Genomic DNA, 23,949 nt, shown 5'->3' with positions numbered 1-23,949 from the left:
TTTAGATTCTGTGCCTTCTTTTAGCATTACTTAATCTTCATATTTGTATTTTAAAATATTTAGCTAATTATATTTTAATATCGCCTTGTTGAAAATTGAGTTGTATTACATGGGTCCTAATTTTTTCTGTGTATGCATCTGACAGAAGTGAGAAGAAAGGAAAATCCAAAACTCGTTTCTGGATTATTTCACTGCTTAAGCTCTCTGCAGGCAGAAGCATCCTACCCCTCTCTGCAGAGTTGTGATCTTCATGTGCGTTGGCCAGCAGCGCAGGTGATGCTGGCCCCCTCCCCTGCTGGTGATGCAGGCTGCAGTGGTCCTTCCTGAGTGCTTTTGTATATTTTCTGCTGTAGAAAAAAAAGTGAATTTGGTTTCTGTGGTCCTCAGTTGTCTTCTGGAAGTAGATAGGCGAGTGCTGCTGAGATGGAAACAAGTGATGCTGGCGAGATGGTCCACAAGCTCCATTGCCAGACTTGCAGAGGACTCACCCAACTCTCTTGCTTCTGGAGAGGTGGTGATGGGCGTTTAGGGGCTTTGAATGAAATATTGGAGACTTTCTCAGTATAAAAATTGTCAGCAGAGATCAGAACATTTCACCCTTTGGTGTCAGACAGTGGCAACGCATTGGGATCTAAGTGGCACATCTACATATTTCAGCAAAATACGCTGCCTCTCCTGCTTTCACATTCACTTTTTAGTTTCATTGGCAGACAGATTGCCTTTTATGTCCTTTCTCTGCATGTTGTGCCAGAAGGTTCCTTCACAGAAAATAAATTTATAGTAGCTAGCTGATAAAGGTCTTTCCGCAGCGATCTTGCAGAAGCGTTCTCGGAGCCATCCTTCCCGTGGTGGTGGCATCGCTCAGCCATCTCTCACCCAGGTGACAGTCTACCTGCAGTATCTTCCGTTGTATCTTTCCACTGTAATTTTTCAGACCGCATCAGGGGGAAGCTGAAATTTGTAATTCTGGGATAACTTGGTCCAAACTGTTTCGCTGACTTGAGCTAGGGGGTCTCATAAAAAAATGCCTTTTTTTTTTTCCCAGGTACGTGCTACCAGGTTTATTTGATTACGAGCAGCCTTTGTGTATGTGCTCAAACGTGTGTGTGTGCCATGTACATATTTACTCTTCCAAACTGACATTCAAGCAAAGAACAAAATCACTTGTGTTCAGGACGTGCTATTGTGGTTGGATGCCAGTGAGTGCTCGAGCTGTTCCGTGGTTAGCAGTGCCATTGTGTACCGAAGCGATCCCACATTTTGATAACATTACTTTTAGGTTTTGCAGACCCGTAATCAGTTTTCCGTATGCAGGCTATTCAAGTTTTTTCAAAGTCAGTCAAATCTGCCGTTTTACATGCTCCCTTCTTTTCATGAATAGAGGTAGGCAAATGAAAAATAGCCTAGCAATCAGAAATCGTTCTTCACAAAAGGCTAGTAGTGAAAGTGGAGATGTGAAAACACTTTTAAATAGCAGAGGTAGTCCTTGGCATGATAAAAAAAAAGCGCCAACTTTTTTTTTTTGTCTAGCATTCAGTTAATTGAAAAAAAAAATTTGGATATAATGAAACATAAAACTGCTTTTGTCTCCCCCGTTGCAGCATTCTGAACAGAATAATAAAAAAACCAACAACAACCAACTGATTTGCCGTAATTTGCTGGATTCCACCTCTTTATATTTTGCAAGAACAGAATCTTTTCTGATACGGAAGCAAGAATTTTGGCTACGCATTTGTTGTGTTAATGTGGTTAGAAAAAAGTACTTTGAGATTTTGTTGAAGCTTATCCAGTAACAAGATGTATTGTGATGACCTGCATATCTTAATAGCAAATTTTTCATCTCATTAATAAGGAGGAAATGTAAAGAATATTATCAAAATAGTCTGTCTGACATGCAGAAAATGTTAAACTTTATCACGTTGCAACAAAAACTCATTTATGGCCACACAAAAAAAATGATTATGTCTTGTGTTTGCCTGCTATAAATTTGATTTATTCCTCTAGTAATTACAGTCGCTGATTTGGTAAAAGTTGAAAACATTTTTTTCCCCAAGCATAAGAAGACTTCTGCATTACCATTGCTACTGCACTGCAATACTTTGAACTTGCTTAGCAGACATGACAAAAGGTTTTAATTAAAATACTAGTGAGATTAAAAAAAATAATTTGTCTGCATTAACTTTGTACGTTTCTCATAATTCTTTAATTCTTGTAATAAAGGAAAAATACCATGGCGGTGATAAGAGGTTGTCCTTCCCTCCTTTCTCTACCTCATCAGTAAAACATTGTGTCAGAGCTCCGGGATGTTTTGCTTAATCCCACTGCGGGCTCTGAAGTATCACTGAGATGTTGCTTGTTGGTGCATGGATGAGTAGGAGATACTTAGGAGGCTTCATTCACCAGCAGGAGCACAATCCCAGCATGATTAGGGATATGCTCAAATCTGTTCAAGCATCCCAGGCTCTCCAGCTCCCAGGTAATTGCAAAATAACTCACTCTTGAGCTTTACCCCATCAGAGTATTCTGAAATGAAAGGCTATCAGCTACAAAACCAATTGGGTAGCCCAAGGACCTTCAGGAATCTTTCTGCCAAATATATGGTGATTTTGGTATGGCACTAAAAATAGCAAACATTGTCAGAGTTCATTAAATCTTTCCACTCTTTTTTTTTTCTGCTTTGCAATAAAAATCTCGTTCTGTGAAACATGATTTAAATAATGATGTAAATCAAGCAGAAACTTTGAAGTAAATTGGTTACTTTGATCTGACTTTGTTACATTTCTCAAAGGAGAGGTTAATTATTAGTAGTTTGGTAATTATTAGATTGCCTTGACTTGCTGCGAAGTACAGCTTTTAGGTTAAGGTAACACCTTTTGTCAATCTTATAAGCATATGTTAAAATTGTGTGACTGTGCCAAATAAGCATTCAGGTATTTCATATTTTTGGTAGAGAAATAGTTGTTTAACATATATTGAGTGCTGAATATATAGTAATATTGATGTCAAAATTTGAATTCAGTTAAAATGCATGAAACAATATAAAATTGCTAACTAAGTTTTTCTTAAATTTACTGGGTACATAAATCAGAAGCAAACTTAGTGCATTTTGCTTTTTGTATGGGTAAGGGAGGGCTTTCAAGGTTTAAAACAGTTATAGTATTAATTCTGGACAGTGACTGGAAAATGTTTTTGGCACTGGATGATTTTGTAAATGGTAGATCTCATCCTCTTGCACTTAGTGTTTATTTCAAGATCTTCATGGTATGTTATTTCTTAATTGATTTCTTCTTTTGAGCAAATCAGGTCTTTGAAATGAACTAACTGGATAAACTGAAATGAGGAAAAAAGCTATTTCTACATCAGTCAAAAGGTCAATCGCTATTTAGAGTTGGTTTAGTGCATTACTTTCAGTTGTTTAGTCTGGTGATTTGCCTTTCTTGTAGACATGGCAAGCAAGTGTAGGGTTTTTGAAGGTATATTAAATTTGAATACTTTTGATATATAAATTAATTTTAATGTTATATGTATTTACAAGTATATAAAATTAGAAACATAAGTCTAATTTTTATTAAGTACTTTAGGACATTATTTAAATTAACATTCAAAGTAAACATTTATTTTGCTTCTCAAGGAAAAACCCTTGATGTGGAAGGAGACATGAATTTATCTGAGAGATTCTTTTATTGGATGTCACTTATACAAGAATGTTACGTGATCACAAGAAATTACGATTTCTTGTGTTTGTGATTACAAGAAATAAGAATTCTGACTATCCAAAACTGTCCATTTTTACTGTAGTATTTGATATTGTTAACATCCTTCTAAATATGTAGTGCTGATATTATAAGTAATGTGGGAGTCTGTGTTGTAGTGTGTTTGTTGCATTGGTGTCACATACAGTTTTCTGTGAGTTTCCAAAGACACAAATATTTCAGTGCATGATGGTATAAAGGTCGAATTGTAGAGCAAAATGGGTATGTGATGCATTTATTTTACTATTATCAAGATATTCAATTTTTTTGGTGCTTTATTCACATATATAAAATTGAAATACAGGCATTTCTGAGACAGGATTTTGGCTTATTTTACTAAGTGAAAATTAAAGCGTTTGTATTGTAAATATCTTTTTACAGTGGTCTTTGTTTTAATACTTTCTATTATAGAAGATCACTGACTGGGGATTATAACTCATGATAATTCTGGTATGGGAGTGGGAAAAGTTGTTTATTTAAAAATATGCTTGTGTAGATTTTGTGAGTGTATCCCTCCACATTTAATGTACATCTGAATGGATGCTCCATAGTAATGAATGTGTGATATAGGAAATGTGTTAATCTACGTTCACTTTAGACACTTGTGTTTTAATGTTAAGCTGCAGCTCGCCTTTAGTCAGTTGGCAGGGATTGGATGTTCCAGTGTAAATGACCTGCAGTTCCAGCTCTTGTCTGGGACAGCAGCATTGCTGCTGCTGAAAGGAATACATGTTTGGTTCATGCAGACTGATGCCATTTCATTTCTAATTTTTCATGCCCCTTTTAAAGGAGAAGGAAAGAAAAAACTTAGTATGTCTCATAAAGGTGTTAAGAAAGCTTGATTATACTTAAAGTGAGGGTTTGCTTGTAGTAGCTGTTTACTGGTTTGGATGTTGCTGCTAATTCTCCAGTGTTAATACATTCTTAGGGGTCTTTGGGCTTTATATCAATAGCCTTGTAGAGAGACAGATAAACATCAGCTCTTCAATGCAGTAGAGGACACATTTCTGGCAACACTAATGTGAACTTGATCTAATAGTTCCTCTGAAATTTTCCTTCATGCTGTTTATTGCCTTTCTTGGTTGTATGCCGGAGCAAGATGTTATTGCTAGCTGCTTGAAGATTATCCTGTTGTGACAGTCTGAGTCAATTGTGATGGATTAAAACCAATCAAACCATTCCACTGTATTGCATTAATTTTGGAATGATTCTTATAATTCTTTTTTCCATTACCATCTGAATTTACTGTCATGTGGAGTAAGCCATAAGGCAACCAAAGAAGGCTAAGAGCCACTAATCCTCAAAAGAACAACCCTAGCTCTGATTTCATGCTGTCTGTCCTATCAGTGTCACTCTTAAAAGTTTGTAGTAATGTAGTTGTTTGGATGTCTTATTGTCTCAAATTCATTTCTGCACCCCAGTACTAGAGCTGTTCTGCTCTGCTGGTGTTGGCAAGTTACCCGTGTGGTTTTCTCTTGTTCTAAAAGCCTTCAAATTTCTCTAGATTGATTCCCTTAAAGTCAGTTCTCTGCAGGAATGTGCTTGATATGGAGTTAAAACCTTGCAAAAGACAAGGTGGGGAACCACTGAGCAGTGCCTGGAGAGTGCTCCTTTCTAGCTCATCCTGGGCAAAATGGCAGTGGCAAAGTTCTGCTCCTTTTCTCTTTTCCAAGGCAGTTGAGTATCAGCACAGGTTTTTCTTGGACAGCCCTGTTACTGTGGCTTATACAATGTGGAGAGCTGGGGTTTTGAGATCTTGTGTATAGAACAAAATATTTCTTCTGGTTTACCCTTGGCAGACTCCAAGGTTGGGGTGGCTGTTTGGGGAGTGGATGATTTGGATGAAAAGAGAACCATCATTCAGGCATCCTGTCCAGTACTAGATATTCTGTAGGCAAGAAAAGACACATTAGGCTGATGTGTAGCAGTTAATTTCTTAAAAAGAGTAACACTAATCCTAATTACTAATAATTAGCTACTCTTAATTCTTGAAACACGTGTCTTTATCCCTTTGATTACTCAGTAGCTAATAATAATTTGTATGCCAGTCATCCTTGCTTCCTCATTCTGTAAAGCTCTGTTAAGTTCTTCAATACTCCATTCATATTATACATTTGTTTAAAAGCTCAGTACTCTTAAGTAGGGGGAGAGGAGGCGCTACATGGGAACCCGTATCAGAAAGGAGGTTCCTACTTTTCCTCCTGATTATTTTAGCGCTGTGATAAAGAGGGCAAGTGGATGAGTCTTTGGAGGAGTGAGAGAAGGTGTGAAATGAGATTTCTAGTGAAAAGGAGTCTGTTCCAGGCAAATTGTTCATCTTGTTCCAACGTAGAGCCCTGTTATGCTTTGTGTCCTCTCTTTTGCGAGAACAGTCAAGGAGCAGTGTTGAGTCATATAATAACTTTAATGCTTCTTGGAAACTAGGTGAACGTGGCCTATGTGTGCTTGACTGCTGAAAGTCCAGTCTGGTCTCTTCAGCAAAGTTTGACACCAGCTATTCTTGTTGAGTCACGGAGAGTGTTGCTGTAGTGTTATATGTACAGGAATAACACGAGTAAGGGAGAAAATACACGGATGTTGCATCAGCTGCATGAAGAGCTTCGGCTACTTCTTGTTTTATCAGGCTCGTGCCTTTATTGGCGTACCACTCTGGCTGTGTGAGTGCTGCTGAAAGAGGAAAGCCTTTAATCTGGTACATCTCTGAACAAAATGACGTAGCTGCTGCCCTTTTGGTACTAGCGAGATCTGTGGGCTGAATATTGATGTGCACCTCTACCCCGTGATGCGGATCCGCGATTGTTCCCGCTCCTTTGATGCTATTGGAAATGGGGGCGAGATGTACAGCTGTGCTGGAATAAAATGGTAGCATGTCAGTTGGATATATCTGACAAAAATTTAGCCCCCCCTCCCTCTAACCGTGTAGACAAGATAAGTCTTTGATTTCAGCACTGGTTTTGCTGATCAATATAGACAGTGCTGTAGGAATTACCTTGTTATAGTAAACATGTAGCAAGTAAACCACAGGCAGGACCTTATGGGCACCTGAAGCAAAATTCCTGGTCAGACCTGAATCTTTCCCCCTTGCCTCCGGATCCTCAAAGAAGATAGAGCATATAAGCAATGTTCCTAGATTTTATACAGGTGGGAGTAGTGGAGGTGTCATTTCTCCCTGGAAATCCTTGTAACTTATTCATCAAAATTAGTCATGCCTGGCACTTGCAGGTAAGAGAGATTGTTCATAATGTCTTAAGAAATGTTTTGCCTTACATTGAGAGGTTTGTTTGCTTTGTGCCCAGAACTCACATTTCACTCTCGCCTGCTCCCAGAACCTACTGTCAAAATAATAGATAATCTTTTACGAAACGCTACCAAGAAACCAAATGTTTATCAGCTCCTTTTTTTTTCCAGAAGAAAGCTGGGAAAGGTTAGGCAAAGACATGGATGTATTTTAGTAGTCCAGCTTTGGCTCGAGAAGACTTGGCTGTTGATGGTCTTTTGGCTGGTGCCAAGTGCTCATCTGCCCTCCATCTCAAAGGGAGCTGCAACTGGAAAGGTCACCAGCACATCAGAATGCAGACACTTAATGCATCTTTCTGGTTATATTGGGTCTTAATCACTTAAGCCAAGCACGAAATGGCACCTCCTCCAGCTCTAGAAATACTCATGTGAATCAGTACAGTGAAGGACCTGGCAAGTGTTTGCCTGGTGGTGCCAGAAGAAAGGACATGTTTCTGCAGTGGGGTTGTGTGCTTTCTAACTTCCTTAGCCTGTAAAGATGCTGTGGTGGGTGGCTTGGAAACTCCAAGCCTGTTAGTTGGCATTCTTGCTGTAGTAGGCAGGAACAGGGTTTCTTCTCAGCCACATGCCTAGGATTTTTTGAGGGCGGCCTTTTGAGCACTTCAGAAGCACGTGGGATTCCTTTATACAATCATGGCTTGGTTCTCCAAGGTCTAACTAGCCCTTCATTTGAATCATGTATTTTGTTATCTTTTGTGTTTTGTAGACGTTGAAGACTGAAGCGATTGCTGAGCTGAGAGCTCCCTTGTGACACAGAATTGCATTTTTCATAGAGATAAACTGGCACTTGAAATCATAAAAGATGAATTTTATTTTTATTTTAATTGTTCTGTCTTTGTGCCCAGCTCTGTTTTACGCTTTGGAGGAGGAGCCATGATATTCTTTAGATATCCACAGAGTTCTTGAATAAATTAATGTACTTTTTGGAAAACAAACTCACTTTGTAGTTTAGTATCAAAGCAGAAGAAGCCTCAGCACTAACTGTCTGCATAGCTATGACCAGTGTAGCTCAGACGTGTGCAACTCAAATGCTGCTTCATCTTCTTAAATAAGTTTTCTCACTGATATGCAGAATATCAACTTCGTTCTCTATTATACAATATACAATTTCTGCAAGCTAGATGTTCACCAAAGGTAACATTAGACACTGAGCAAATAATTGTTTCCTGTCACACTACATTAGTAACTGGGAAGAAAGTGTTTCCTAATTTGTATTTGTGCAGAACTAAATATAGCTCTAGTGAAGCTTAACTTCAGCTCCAGCCATCCGAGTCCCTAAGAAATTCAGTACTGTGTTTGTCAGTCACTGGGAAAATGGCTTTAGATATTCTTGTGTGCTCCTTGCCCTCCCACTTGCTGGTTTTATAATCTTAGGAACTTCAGTGTGAGGCTAACCAAACTCTCAGAAAATCCTGATAGTCCTGGGTTGTTGCTGTATGCAGGAGCTATGGCAGAGTTGGTTTTTTTTCTATTGGGAGTTTAAGGATATCAAGCCCTTGTATCCTCTGTTCCATATTTAGCCAGGACAAGGTTAAATTGTGCCTTAGTTATGTTTTCCAGCAAAAACTGCTCCAATTTTTCACCTTAAATCTGTGATTTCTGTTCTCCTCCAGTTGTTCTGTATAGCTGATGGCTCGATGCATAAAACCTGTTAAGAAGGATTAAGGTTGGACTGTACCAGTGAAATCATGCTGGTTGGTAAGAAAAATCTGATGCTGCAGAAAGGTGTATTGAATAGATTGTGTCTCCTTCCTGGGAAGCATACAAGGTGATGTCTGTGCCTTGGTATCGAGTCTGTCAGCTGTTGGATAACAACCTTCGTGCTGCATTTGCACTGAAAAGGCAGCACTGCTTCCTGAGACGATGGAAGTGCCAAATGCTGGGGTTTGGAGCTTGAGTCTTTCTGCTGGCAGCTGTGAGGAGGATGCTTCAGGTTCACCTCCTCCAGTGGGACTAGGTGTGAGCCCACGCTCAAAGTAGTCCCATTCCTTTTATTGTATGAGTTTGGATTCATCACGATAAGCTCATACTCCCTGGTTGTCTCTGCTTGACACTGAGCAGGATGTGTGTGTTTCAGAGGTCTGAGGGATCTTCCATCCAGGGTTCGTAGAGACCAAGACAGTACTTCATCATTCATTTCATCTTCAACCTTAGGTGTGCTACCAACTTGTGCATTTTACTAGTCCTTTACCTAGTTTCACCAATGTTCTGCCCAACTTTCTCATGTTAAGGGTGATGCACATGATTAGGAAGAGAAGAGAACACATTTGCTGTTGCTGGTGGGGAGGAGGAATCTTGCATTGGTTGTCTGCCTGCATCTGTACCTCTTACCTACAGAGAAACCCTTTGAGGAAGTGATCTAAAGAAATCCAGAGAAAATTGCCGAGATTTGTAACAGCTTTCCTCCAGGCAGACTGAGATTTATTTGTACTGTAGGATGTGACAGGCAATTCCTGGTGCCTCAGCTCTGTCTGAAGTGTGAGTGATTGCTGGAAACACGAGTGATTGCATTAGCAGCTTTCCTTCCTCCAATGGGGAGAAATTTTGAGTTTGAACTCTCACCTTTTGAGATCTTTGAAGTTTGGATCTTTAAAAAGTGTTCTCCACTCCAAAGACCTAGTGGTGCAGTTGTCATCCTTCCCATCTAAGGAGGAGTGGACTAGCCTCCCTTCAGAGACCATTAAAGCTGTTCATTTCATTCTCCAGAGGGGTCAGCAGAGAAAGACATAAGTAAGTAATTATTCCCTGCCTCTCCTCCCAGTAGCTGAGTGAGCTGTGGAAGTTGAAACATCATTAAATCTCTGAGCAGCACGGAGGGTCTGCAAGCCTCCGCAGCCAGGGAGCCCATGGCACTCAGCAGAGGGGAAGGCTGAGTAACAGGTGGTATTTGGAGGCTAATTAATATTTGTGAATAACAATGCGCCATTAGTAAGAAAACAAATCAGCCTGCTTGTGAATATTTATGATGATGACTTTTCAGCACTGCTCGGATTGCGCACTCCTTTTCCAGCTGCCGCACCTCCTCTTGTGTCACAACATTTCACACCAGGAGTGAAAACATTCTTTGCCCTGTGGATCCGTGCTTCGGGGTGGCAGCTGGCTGAGCAGCTCTCTGGAGTTTGTGCTTCTGGGAGAATATTCTCACCAGTTTGGTATTAGTGGGCCACTTAGGTCCCAGACATTTAAAGTGTTCTTTGCTGGTGGAGTAAGCCATACAAATTAGCTTGAGATTTCATCCCATCAGGAGCCAAGCCATGCTCAGAGATAGAGCTATGTTTGAAGAGAAAGCAGGTGTTAAAGGTTGTTCTGCCTCTTAATGTTGTGTGCGAGTGTTTTACAGTAGATCAAACTTGCCTAATGTAATCTTCATAATGCTTTCATTTAAAAAGCTCCCTGTGGTTTGTATTTGTGGAAGCTGAAAGAGCAGAATCTACTTTGTAGGTTGGTGAGGCGGGGTGTACGATTGAACATGTGTTCACACTGTCATTTGGGAAAGATAATAGGTTTTTAACCTCTGTCAGTGTTAGACTGAGGTATTTATGGAGCTCTATTAAAGCCGTGCCTAGGCAGCTAACCTTGCAATACAGGATTTTCACAATTTGCCATTTTCTTGTGATAAGTAGTGGCTTTTCTTGGCCCCTCGCAGTGCCTCTTGCTGCGTCAGACAGTGTGTGAGCTTACTAAGAGGTGAGGAATTCCTTGCTGTTGTCAATGCTGCATGAAAGGCTCATGGCTACTGGTATCGTCTGATCAGTAAATACTGTCTCACGGATTGAAAAAGCAGCCTTGAAGACTTCCAGAAAATACTCTTCTGGGCTTGGCACATGGAAATTGGGAAAACCCAGGTGGTGCTCGTGCTTTCAGCAGCAGAGGTGTCCAGGTGCAGCTGGAGGTGCTGGGCTCTTGCTCAGGGTGCTGCAGGGGACGTGCAGCACAGCACTTACTCCCGGCAGCCTGGCTTTGAGTTTAACTTATGGGAGGGGGGGAAGTTGTGTGCTAAAATCCTGTTGGTATGGTCTCTCTTTCGTCACTCGAGGCTTCTAACAGCCTACATTAACGCGATGGAGACTGCAGTGTGCTTCAGGGAGGAGGTTATCTCCAGTGAACTGCCATCACCGCTTTCGTCATTGCTGATTATTTTGTTCTGTTAATATTTAATCCTCAGCAGCAAATACCTCTCCCCCTATAAGCAGAACATCTGTTTTATAAAGTTGGCTATGACATCCAAAACTGAATCAGTGTAAAATTTTAAATATGTGTCAGACAAACACATGCAAAGAAATTCAGAGCTGAAGTGATCACTTTAGCATGCATGGGTCCTCTTGTGGCAGGGATTTCCAAGTCTTAAATTGCATGTTAAACAGTGCTTGGTATGACTGAGAGTATTTTCTAGCCTCATCTTAAAATTCTTTGCTCTTTGTCTTAATATTTCCAATGTAGAAGAGGTGGTTTGTTGGTTGTTTTTTTTTTTTTGGTGACTGTTTCCCCTTCCTTTTCTTATCAGTAGAGTCACTGTGGTATAGCTGAGAATAGTTGACTTGAGCTGCCCCTACTATACAAATGCAAAATCTACTTATGCTTTTGGGAGAAAGGAGTTTATAGTGAAATACATGAGTGTGTACCATGGATGACCTCAACTATGTCTGTGAGAACTACAGGAAATTCTATAGGGTTTTTAAAGAATAAATTAAAAAAATGCATAAAAACCAGTATAACAATCAGCAGCAGAGACTGATATGTTTAAAGGAGATTATTAATTTCAAGTGTTGGCTTAGAGAAATTTCAAGCATTTTTATGCATGTAATAAAGGGTTGTCTTTTAAGTAGTTTAAGTATCCTTCTCTGTATGCAGCATGTCCTGGGGTTTAACAAACCACTTGCTGCTGGATGGATTCCACTCAGATGCTATTGCCATTCTTACAGTAGATTGATGAAGAGAGTGGAAAGAGCCAGTACTGAAATATGGTCATCCTGTTAGTTGTGGGGGAAGGGAGAAGCCAAATATGTGTAATCTCTCTTCTTTAGTATGCTAATCTGGGTCATGAGCATCAAAGTGGATGTGTGCATGCCTGAAAGAGGGCTTTCCTCAAATTTCCGGGAGCCTGGCAGGAGGTGCCAGGGTGCTTGTCTGAAATTCGCACCTGAGGGATGGAAATCAACAGTGTGGGACAAGCTGAAGGTGGGAATTGGAGACCTTATACTGAGGGAAAGGTGCAGGGGTAGAAAACTGGGAGCCTGTGTGAAAGGGGGAAAAAGGTGGGACATGTTCTAGACGAAGAAGCTTGAAGGGACAGAAGAAAGAGGAACAACTTAGTCAAAACTCTGGAAAACATAGAAAACATACTGAGGAGCATTGTGCATAGATATTGGCGGGGTAAGACCTCCAGGTTTATAACAGGAACACGCTCAGAATGATTGCAGTGAAGGCTGCCAGTGTGTGCCAGAAGTAAATATAGTAGTGTAAGCACTGCTACAGAGTCATTGAAGTCAACGCTGCATAACATAAATTGCATAATATATTTGTTTGTGAAGGTTATTAGAGTAGAGTTTTAAATGGATCTGAGTCCTTGGAAAGGTGAGTGTATTCTAGTTCCCTGGGCTGAGGTTTCCAATACATCCCAGTCTGATCTGGGGCAGGCTGCCAGCAGAAGGGGGGGAGTGCTGCTCCCCTCCTACCAGCTCCAGTGCTTGTCTGAGCAGCTCCTGAGCTGGTTCCACACACTGTGCCAGGAGGAAGGGAACTGCCCTCTCCCCTCGAAAATGGGAAAAAAGTGAGGGGATTTTTGTTGTGCTGCTCAGCTGTGTTGGTGAGGGGATGAGAGAGGGGTGTGTATGAGGGGATAGGTGGAGGTACCTCTGAGCACAGGGGGCAGTGGGCAGGCAGGCTGTCCCAGTCCCGTGTCCCACCTCTGAGCTGGGGCAAACCCGCTCCCTCTCCCACCGAGGATATGATGGTCAGTGCATGACGCAGCAACTGTCAGACACCCGGATTTCAGGGCATTGTCACACTCTCTGTAAGAGTGCTGAAACTGTTTGCTAAATGAGTACTTCGTAAATGATAAAGGCTAAATAATGCATTCTGTGCATTTGCATAATTTTGAATCACTTATCCTTCTGAGGGATGTAGTTATTTGGCTCACGTTAAAGAACACTTAGTGGTGTAATTGAGCTCAAGCCATCAGTTGCTAAGCTGAGTTGATACTGAAGATAGGAGGTATGTTTTGGGGGAGACTGTGCATGTTCCCTGTGATGTCCCTGGCACCACAGAGCAGAGCACTGCGGGTCAGACGGGTAGGAGGCACAGTCAGAGCTGCGAAGGGTCAGGATATATTTCAGAAAGAGCTTGAGACCCAGAACAGTCAAAGTGGGACTTATTTCCATGGTGATGGCATGTGGAGTTGTAACCTTAGGAGGCATTAGGAGAGAAACTTTTGCTCTGAGCTGGGTTGGAAGGAGGGGGTTACCAGTTGGAAGTGGTGGAGAAACACACCTTTGTGAAGTCACAAGGTGCGAGCAAGCCACAAGGATAGGGCTGGGCAGAAGATGCTGAAGTGGGGTGACAGAGGAGGCAGGTAATATTGAGGATGGGGAGTCACCTGAGAGCAAACTCCAAGAACTTGCTTGGTTTGGGTGGGCAGATGAGCCCTGACAGGGAGGTGGTGTAATTCATTTTTTATTGTCAGGGAAATAAACTTCGGAGATAGGGAAAAGCTGTTTAAGCTGCTGGATCAATGTTGGCATGAAAACAAATGGATAAAATCTGTTCAGGAATAAATGTTAGGCTGAAAGAAGTTTTTTAACTATTGGAGGAGCTCAGCTGTGCAGTAGGCACTGGATATGGAGGCTGAGGAAGAGCACTGTCAGTATGTGGGGGTCTATTGCTGTGATTGGGGTTCTTGGATGTGATACTTGTCATGGAGGGCCTGTAGAGGAAACAGCTTTCCCACTTGTACCTGGTGGTGGATTATCGTGTTGAGTCCGAGGAGGAAAAGGGAAATTGTCCCTTGCTGTCATGGCTTTCAAAGTGTCGTAATGGGAATATGTGCTTAACTGAACTGCTTCTCCCCCAGGATGGAGAACTCATGTCATTAAATGAAATTTAAACCTCTGTGTTTTGCATTTAACCTGTGAACATCTCTGCTGTTATGGTCACTTATGACACTTATTCTTATGTTGTTGTTTTTTTTTTTCCCCTAGGTATTTTTATGGCCTCTGTCACAGTGGTGTCTCAGCGTCTCCCAGGCATTTATGGATTTATTCTGAGAACGTTCCTGTGAGGTAGGGAAACATTATCACCTTCGTTTTATAGACTGGGAACTGAGGCAGAGGGAGACAAAGGTTGCAGGAGTCTGTAGCACAGCCAGCAGTCAAAGGCTAATTGCCAACAACTTCTTTATTGTACTAATACCAAACCCAGCTACCTGTCTTTGGCTTTTTTTCTTTCTTTCCTCCTCCCTCCCTTCCCCCAGTTCGAGTTTTAGTAGCAACAATCTGCAAGGAGCTGAGAGGACCTGTGGAAAATATGATTAGGGTTACTGGTGTCCTTTTTTTAACATTGTTACTTATGAGTTGAAATGCCTTTCTAAAAATATCAGCAGATCTGTTTATGTTAAATGATTAACATGTTTAGACTTCCACAGATAAGCTGCCATGCCTTTTGAGTCAGTAACTCCTTTATCCTACCTGTCTAGGCTTGTGGCTGTTGAATTCTTACCCTGCCTAAGCTAATGCCATCCCAGTCACCTAAAGCAATGCCAAGAATTTCATCATCCATGCAAAGATCTGATTCATGTCAAGACAGGTGTAAAGTTTCTCAAGCATAGTTATGTATAATTACTGTTTAACTTTATTTTTCAAAGATCTTTCCAAACCAGCGAAAATGTTCGGCTTTGAGCTCCCAGATTCTCCCAGAAATTGGATTTCAGTGCCTGATTAGTGATTCTGATCCCTTTCAAAAGTATTGCAAAGTTCCTGACACATGCGCGCACTGAATTATAATTTGCATCATAAAATCTAATATAATGAGTAACAGCTTGAAAAATGTCTCTCTTTTCCCCTTCAAATAAGGAATTTTTAAGTTAGGTCTCCCTTGAGCCCTTTTTTCACTTCAAGTTGGTATTTAAAGTGTGACTTTTACTACTTACAGAATTTTCTTAGACGTAGAGCAATGTTATAAGTTAGGAATACACCAGCAGGCTCTGACAAATATTCTTATTGTATACTGAAATCATCAGCATTGTTAAAGTTATAACATTGCAAAGAAATATTTAATGCCACCTTTCTAATTTCGCAATCTGTAAAATAAAACACACACATTAGATTACATTTATGCTCTTTATTAATGTATATTACATGTCCTTGTGTCCCCAAGAATGAAGCCCTAATGACTCATGAACTGTCTCAAAGTGTACTAAATAAGATTAAAGAGCAGGCCAATGACCTTAACAGTCAATTAGGCTATGCATTACTCAGCCCAGTATTTGTGGAGTGTAGAAGAGAAGCAAAAACCCATTAGCTAAGATGCTGATGCTTGAAACAAACATCATTTCTCTAAAACAAGGAACGGTTCCTGTCCTTTAAGTGGAGACTGAAGCACCTACTGTAGGTATGTCTTGTGTGTTTGAAAGTATTGCTGATGTGCTCCTGAGGATTAGAGAAAGCCTGCTACTGGGATTGTGGGCTCAAAGCCTTGTGGGATAGATCCTGCCATCCCATGGTGCTGGGTTGGGCAGTGGCAGGTGCAGTAGGAGGTGGTGCTCAGGTTTTGGGATGTGCCACCTGAGAGGTTACTCAGAGACAACAGGAAGGGAGGGCTGCTTTCAGAAACCTCGTGTTTCACTGAAGCAGCAGGCCAGGGAAGGAGGTGCTGGTGTGGCATATGGCATGCTTGGTTTTCCTCACAGGTGAGCCTGGGGTTGGCAGGATTGCATTTGGGGGCAGGCAGGAGTGTGAGCAGGAAGGCTCTGGGCTGCTGTGCCCACTGAAGAAGAGAGCTGGAATACTGCATCCCCTTTTCCCACAGCTCAGGATTTGGGAGATGAACAGGTCCTGAGTACATAGTGGTACAGATGGGTCAGATCCCCTGTTCCCCACCAGTTCCCGCACTTGCTGCAGGCTCACCTGTTCCATGAAGTTGTCAGCAGGAAGCCAGGCTGGCACTGGACAGCATCTCAGTGACGGGCTGACTCAGTGAGGTGCAAACCTGGACAGTATCTGAATTACAGCAGCATCCCTGTCATCTTTGGGGTGACATTTCTGAACTAATCATCTGCACTTTGTTTTATATTGCGTTCAGAAGCGTATTAGAGCAGTGTCAGGCTGGAGACAGCCACCCCCCTTGGATGGTGACAGAACTGAACCAAGAGCAGTGACACTGCACAGGAGCTGAGGCGGCAGCTTGGTCATGCTGCTCCTCAGCAAAACAGTGGTCCTTGAGGGCTTCTCGGTTTTATAGCGCTTCCTTTCTGGCATGTGCAGTTATGAATGCTTTCAGCTGCCCCTGAGAAGGTCTTCTGTCATTCTTAAAGTAAACTCAGGTTTTAGGAAATAAAAGATGACAGACTCAGTCCATAAAAACCGTGGCTGAAAGTACAGTTTGAGTGACATGCGATAACATCTTTTAAAGTAAATCAACTTTTTTGAACATAAATTGGGCAGAATCTCCCTGATCTAGGTCATAGTTTATCTGTAGGGTTTTCTTTTAAGATAATTTCCTTAATAAAGTCTGTCTGATCTGGGGGGAGGGGACAGGGGAGCTTGGGAACAAGGTGTACTTCTGCTCTTCAGATGAATGAGAGAAGAAAGAAAAGGAAGCCTTTTCAATCACGTCAGGCTAAATCTAAAGCATCAAGGAATGATGTTACAGGAGAACCCCTGAAGATAAATTGTAACCTAGATTAGCAGAACACAGATTAAGTTTTCAGGAGTTTTGAGACAGCAGAGCATCCTGAAGCAATCTTTTGTCATTTGTTTAAATTAGAATTGTTGTATAGTTGCATTTTGAGGTCAATAAATGAGGTTAATAAATTTATTAAAGGGAATACTGCTTGAAAATATGAAAAGAAAAAGTTAGGATTTTTCATTTGAACTGGCAATTGCTAGGGAAGTACTGTCTATCTACATGATCATGGTTTGAGGGATTTTTATACAAGCAATGTTACCACTGGAATCGCAGTTAAAACTGAGACTTCTACATGATTAGGTTTTTTTTCATTCTGACTTGTCAATGTGTCACACTGTCCTCTTAAATACTTTAAACATTTTTATTCTTTAAATTTTATACATTTTGGAAAATGTGTTGCGATACCATGTTCTACCTTAAGGGGTGTTTTCTGTAATAGAGGTTATGTATTTCTACAAAACGTTGGCACAAAGCTCATGTGTTTCAAAGTGGTTTGATTGTGTGTTAATGCCACGTTGGCTCGAACATACTAATACTTAAAGCAAAGCAGTAAGTCACCCATTACTTTTCACTGTAATCCAGTGAGCAGTATTTTCTGGCTGTACTTAAATGACGGGCTCAAAAGGGCATTGACAGAATTTGTTGACATAGCTCAACCTTATTTATATATGGCTAAATATATTTTTCTGACTTAAGAATCATTGCAGGTCCTTTTATCTCACAAATAAGTGGGTTGTTTCAATATATTGGAGCCCAAAGGGCATGACTGCTGGCCATTTACCTGGCTTCACATGGTGTGTGTTGGAGAATGTATGTGGAGAGGGAAGGGTGGGGTTTAAAGCTCCAAATTCGCAGTTGTAAAACTCCCTTCTGCTTTGAAGGTGTTTGCTTTAGCTGTCTACTGAAATATATATTTTCAAAAGTTTATTTATGAAAAAGAGGATCAGCAGATGCTGGAGATGTTACAAGATTTAACCATATTTGTAAAATTGAATGTAAGCTTTTAGCCCTCTGGTCTTTTTCATTTCCCTTTCTATTATATGATCAGTATGTTGGTAGGTGGCTTTTGTGCTGTCACTTTACCTGTTTAATTAATTTAGTTGTCTGAGGGTTATGCAATAAAGGTAGAATCACCATAACTGGCAGCATAACCTTGTCATCCCACGGAGTCAGCACTTGCTCATGCTCTGGCGCAACGGCTTTGAATAGCTGCCACCCCATGTGTGTGTTTCCTAAACTCGAGACAAGTGCTGAACTCATTAAAAATACATGCTGTATAAGTTAATGTGCATAAGGAGTTTTGGTACTGAGATCTCCTTTGAGGCTACATTTAACTCTAATTAACTTGGTTTCGTTCTATCTGCTATCAGCATAGGCTTGGCTGAAACCAGCCAGTATTGGTTAGACTCTGGGTTTGAAGTAGAGCCCAGCAGGGTGACGGATTAAAAAGCAGGCAGTTGTGACTGTGCTGGGGTTCCCGGTGCCCGTGCCAGCTCCCGGGGCTGTGCCCATCACAGGCACCAGCTGTGCTGTTCCTGGGGCAGAGTGCCACACCGAGCGGATACACATCCCATTGTACTCGCGGGCAAAACTCTGCGTTTCTAAAGAGGCCTGAAATAATGAGGTTTGCTGAGCTGTGACTGAACAATTGCATGACACCAAACTCCTCTGACTAAAATAGAGTCTGAATTGTTCCACTAGTGGAGTAAGGAACAGCAGCAGAGACTACCAGTATTTCACTGTTCTGACTGTTCTCTCTGTTCATACCTTGGTTTTATTCATCATTAACTCAAGGATGAGATCCAAGGCTTCTCCTAATTATGATCTGTTTTTCAGGGGAGGCAGGTAGCAAGACAGGGATTACTGGTGGTAACTAATGGCATTTGTAGTAAAGACAAGTACCAGCAATACATGGATTGGAAATATTGAGTGGGTTTTTTGGCCTGACAGTGCTGGAAATCAAGCTTTATATTACGTCCAGTAAAGTAGGTTTCACTGAAAGCTGATAATAATATTTTGTAAAGGAGAGTTTTCAGTGTATCGCTCTGGAAGAAAATACTCACAAATCCATGTTCAAGAGGAGGCTGCTGTATTTTGTGAAACCGGAAGAATGCATGGATTTGTTGCATTTTCATCACAGCTAGCAAAAGAAAACTATTTTCCCCATTCTTTTGACTGGTACTAGGGTTTTAGTCTTGCAAAAGATTTTCTATGTGGAAACATTAGGTAAAATGGATTCTGGATTTATACATTGAGGGGGGTGGGAACCACCACCCAGCAGTTTTTGAGTGTTCATCATTTCCTGAAAATTGGACCTTTTTAAGTATTTCAGGTTAGGTACACTAGCAATTGAGGCATTCAGATCACTAACTGCTTTTGAGAATGACAGCCAGAATCTCCATTAACAGTTGCATCTTCTGCCTAGGGGATCACAGAACAGAACTTGATGGGTCTTTGAGGATGGAAATGAAGCAGTTTAAGAAGCTACTGTGCTTCAGCTGAGATGTGGTAACGGCACACAACCGTGTCTGGTTTGTTTTGCTGAAAAACAAAATAGAAATCACAGAGGATGTGATCTAAGGCTGTCTGTTTTACTTTGCATAGAAGCAGACTAGCAATGCTCCTGTAGTATCTTGCCATGTCTCAGCTACGAGGATGGTAATTTCCAGTTGATGAAAGGTAAATTATAGCTAGAACAGGTGGATGCCTAAAAATTGTAATGTGCTTTGAGATACTTGTCAGTGTTCAGGGAGGAGTGGGACTTGCTGTGCTGATTTGGACCAGTGGTCAGTCTAATTTGGTACCCTACCCTTGACAATGATCAGTGCTAGATAACAGGCAATCTACAGGAAATTGTGCATTTGATTATCAAACACTTAATCTGCTGGGGAAGTGTTGGCTTTTTTTTTTTTTTTAAGTTTAGTCAACAAAAGAGTCCCTTCTAAAATGCAGTTAAAATTATTCTTTAAATCTTCCTTCGCAGACAAAGAGTTTATTGTATTTCTTACTGTTTTCCCTTCAGACATTTCAGCTGAGGATTGGTCTAAGCCATATACAGTCTTCAACCTGGCTTAGAAAAATCTTTCTAAATGTTCTTCTGCATCTCCAAAAAGCTAGTCATGGTACGTGAATAGTCTAGAGTTGTTTTTTTTGCTAACATTACAGCTGAAAGGTAAAATACTAAATGGATATCATGTAGCTATTGTATTGCTTGAGCGTGTCTTCACGTTAATTAAAATTAATTTAAACAAGGTGATAGGAGTAAAGTGCAGAGTAGAAAAAAGGATAGATCAGAAAAAGGAGATAAGATAGGTGTATTCAAATAGGCAGAGCCTGATGAAATTTGCCCTAGAGTACATCAGCACTAGCCAAGCAACCTTTGAACCATTTACAATTATCTTTTAGAAATTGGGAAGGGCAAGAGAGGTCCTGGAGGACTGAAAAGGGCAAAGGCATTACCTCCGTTTGAAAAAGGGAGATCCAGGGAGTTATAGATTAGTCAGTCTAACTGCAATGCTTAGGGAATTGGAACAAAATTTTTAATCAGTTTCCAGGAATCTGGAGGATTAGAAGATGATAAGGATGAAGGGGGGCAGCAGTACCTCTGATGATGTGCCTTGACTTCAGTAACTTTGGACATAACCTCATGTGGCATTTCTGTGGAATACAAAAATATATGTATTTAATTATATGGTAAATATAATTAAACAGTTTAAGGACTGTGTTTGAAGAGTAGTTACCTGTAACTTACTTTGAAAATGGGGAAGAAGGGAGATGGCATGAGGAATTGACTGAATACACCCATGTTTGTCTTGGGCTGAGCTTTATTTGCTGTTCTCTTTACTGGTGTGGACAAGGGAATACTAACTAAATCTGCAAGTAAGCCCAAAACTGAGAGGGGCTCAAGCACTGTGAAGCATAGTTCAGAATTAAATGGCTACAGTGGATTGAAAAGGCATGTGGAAATCTGCAGTGTGTTGCTTACTGAGCTGAAATGGGGAAACACAAAGTGGTGAGGACGTGGCAGGGCTGCACAGCCGTGGCAGAGCACTTTGGGACGAGCTCTGGGTCACCACCTGTGCACCAGCTGACAGTGGCAGAGAGGACGAGCTCCATCTGGAGCATAGGCAGAGGACGGTAATTAAAGGTAATGGTTCTGTTGCTGTCAGTGCTGCTGAGGCCCCAGACATGGCGCTGTGTCCAGCTGCAAGGATTGGACATTGGGGAGCGTGGGTCGGCTTGGGGGCATCCCTGGATGTGGCTGAGGATGTTGTTGGAGCTGAATCCAACCAGCCTGTGGAAGAGGAGATGAGTGGTCAGTTGCTGTCTCAACCAGGGGATGGACAAGAGATTCTCCTAGTTTATGGGAATGCTGTAACTTGAATCCCACAGGAGAAAGGCATAGGCAAGTCAAAGAAGGTGCCAAAACCTGGGGTGAATCGGGCTGAGGACTGGAGCAGGAGATGTCTGGGGGAGGGAGGTCCTGAGCACAGTCACCCGTCCCCGGAAGGTGGATGAGGTGGTGGCAGTGTCCAACTACTCTGTGGGGAGTACAGGGAAGGGAAAAGGGGGAAAGTGCCCAGGATGCAGCAAGGAAAATTCTAAAAGCTCAACTTCAGCATGGAAGAGCACTGAAGAGCCTAGAGAGCTTGTGGTGCTTCCATTTTAGGAAGTACTCAAAAGTGAACTTGGCAAGGCTCTGAACAGCGTGGTTTGACTTCAGAGTAAGCCCTGAGGTCCCTTCCCACATGCTTTATTCAGAGTTTTAATAAGCTATTTCCATCCTCCTTATCTGTAGAGGATGAAATTTTTGAATTACAGGTGTCCCAGGTGTGAGTGGCAGTGCTCCTCCAGGTAATGTTAATTAATGGTTCAGAAGGACCAGGAATTACTGGGATTGCTTCCCTTTGAGTAGTGTCTCTTAATAACATAAAAGCATTTGTTTTCTCAATCAGGCTTCAAGAGGAAGCAGCATAATCAAATGTTTAAATTTCTTCAGTGCTTTAGCATTTGCTTTGTTAGAAGCACCAAGCATGTTTTCTAGGACACAGGTGTTTAAATTCATAGCCTTTAAGAAACCTTTGCGTCAAGCACGTGGATTGGATTGGGTGCTTGAAGGAGATTGTTGCCTTGTAATATAATAAACATGTACCTAATCAGAGAAGCTGATTATTTCCCATCACAATAAATAGAAAGCATGTGATCAGTGACATCAGCATCTATTTTTTCTTAGTGTTTTGCAGAAGTAATAGCTATGAACTTGTAATAGTGATATGTAATCTCTAACATGCAGTGGTTAAATATTAATATACATTGGCTGTGTTTAAAGGTCAAGAACGGGTCTTAGGTAATGAAATGTTAACTCTCTCAAGCTCCATCAAGTTTTGTAAGGTGACTTCTTAGAAGGGGACAGTGTTGTTGTCGGAGGGGTGGTCTGGTGCATGAACCTTAGAAAGAATTCAATGCACTTATTAGAACATTGAGAAATTGACACTAAGGTTTCTGTCGAGGTCTGATTTAATCAGTTAAAAACACAGCCAGGCTGCTTGACAGGTGACCACAGGAAACGTTCCCAAAGGGTATTGGTCTGTCTTGCTCATCTGTCCCATTTCCTTAATCATGCTGATGGGGTTTTTTGTTTTGTTTCGATTTTGAAGCGGTGCCATAAAGCTGACAAGGCCACCTTGTTCAGAGCCACAGTAATCAAGGGGTTACTACCCGTGGTAGCTGTGACAGTCTGTAGGATCACATAGTTACCAAGCTGCCCCATCCTCCCTCTTGGGACAGTCTCTATTGGCACTTGCACTGTGGCACAGAGACTTCAGGCCATATGTGTAATCTCAGTTAATTGTGTTAGGTATTTGTTCTCCTTGTTTAATGTTTGTCAGAGTCTTGTAAATGAAGTTGTTACAGTGTGAAATTTTATGGTGTCCGAGTTGGAAATGATCCCGCTTATCTTGTTGACTTTCTACCAAGCTGTTCCTTGTGGTGGTTCCGCTTTGCAGTCCAGCGTGCTGGAGTGGCGAGCGGGGCTTTCTCCTGAGTTTTACTTGGGAGTCATTAACTCCAGATGGCAAATATGATTTTATGCTCTTGTAAAAGGTGTTTTGTTCAAAAGGAGTTCTGTTACACATGCAGTGGGGTTGAGGTTTTTGGAAGTCTTGACTTATCTGTTTATCTCAGGAACACCAGTTATTGGCTTTGCTGGGGTGGAGACCCTGACTGGTGAGACAGTGAAGAAGGGCTGATACAGCGTATGCCACAGATATTATGACAAAAACGTCATATTGTTTTCTGGATAACAGAGTGACTGATTGGCTGTAGACACTCCTGACACTGCCCGACACTAAGGGTTATTTTATCTGAAAACAGTGCTGTTACAGATGAGAGAGCTCCTGAAAAACATCACTCACTTTTACTAGCAACATCCATCACTTCCTAATTATGGGTGCTTTCGGGTGGATAAACAAGTTCTTTCCATTACTCCTCCGGAGCCTTTCATGTCCCTCTGGCAGCAGCACGGCGTTAAAGTTGGCCCTTTATCCAGAGGCAGAGGGACCTGCAGATTAAATTAGTGCACACTGAGGTCTGTATGTGTTAGATGGGTATCCTGCTGTTACAGGAATGGCAATGGGCAGTAACTGTAGGGAATGAGTAATTTTTTGTAGCTTAACCACCTACTTTGAGGCACAGAGGATCTGTTAAACTTACTTGTTTGGAAGTCAGGAGTTTTCACTGTCCTTTCAAAAGCTGAATTAGATCAGAGCAAGTCATGAGTCCAGTGAAGAGAGAAACCCATGATCCCTGTTCAGGAACAGGAGAGTCTCTGCATCTCAGTTTTCCAACACATGCTCATTTTGGCGGCAAGAGCGAGGCTCCCCTTTGACGGTCCAGGAGCTGTCACCCCTCTGGATGCTGCTGGAGCTGCCTTGGCCATGGTACCTTCATCCTCAGCCCCGCTGGCTGCAAATTCCTGCTGCCCCCAAGCATGGGATAGAGT

The 23,949-nt window shown here is 41.6% G+C and overlaps 1 protein-coding gene across 21 annotated transcripts in view; it reads left to right on the top strand.

The window, feature by feature from the left end:
* Positions 1 to 23,949, top strand: part of PTPRF (protein tyrosine phosphatase, receptor type F) — a 375,587-nt gene that overhangs the window by 74,782 nt on the left and 276,856 nt on the right. For 18 of the 21 annotated variants that reach the window (XM_017824689.1, XM_017824682.1, XM_017824688.1 and 15 more), the window contains exon 2: positions 14,246 to 14,326. The gene's annotated coding sequence lies outside the window, so the exon portion shown is untranslated. Of the gene's footprint in view, positions 1 to 13,502; positions 13,621 to 14,245; positions 14,327 to 20,811; positions 21,097 to 23,949 lie in introns of those variants that run through there. The other 3 variants (XM_017824690.1, XM_017824669.1, XM_017824668.1) reach the window with 2 other exon arrangements.

The sequence above is a fragment of the Lepidothrix coronata genome, unplaced genomic scaffold (assembly GCF_001604755.1).
Source record: "Lepidothrix coronata isolate B3197 unplaced genomic scaffold, Lepidothrix_coronata-1.0 Scaffold112, whole genome shotgun sequence".
In the NCBI taxonomy this organism is placed as follows: domain Eukaryota; kingdom Metazoa; phylum Chordata; class Aves; order Passeriformes; family Pipridae; genus Lepidothrix; species Lepidothrix coronata.
The sequence above is the reverse complement of the archived record's forward strand: the minus strand, read 5'-3'. Positions and strand labels throughout refer to the sequence as shown.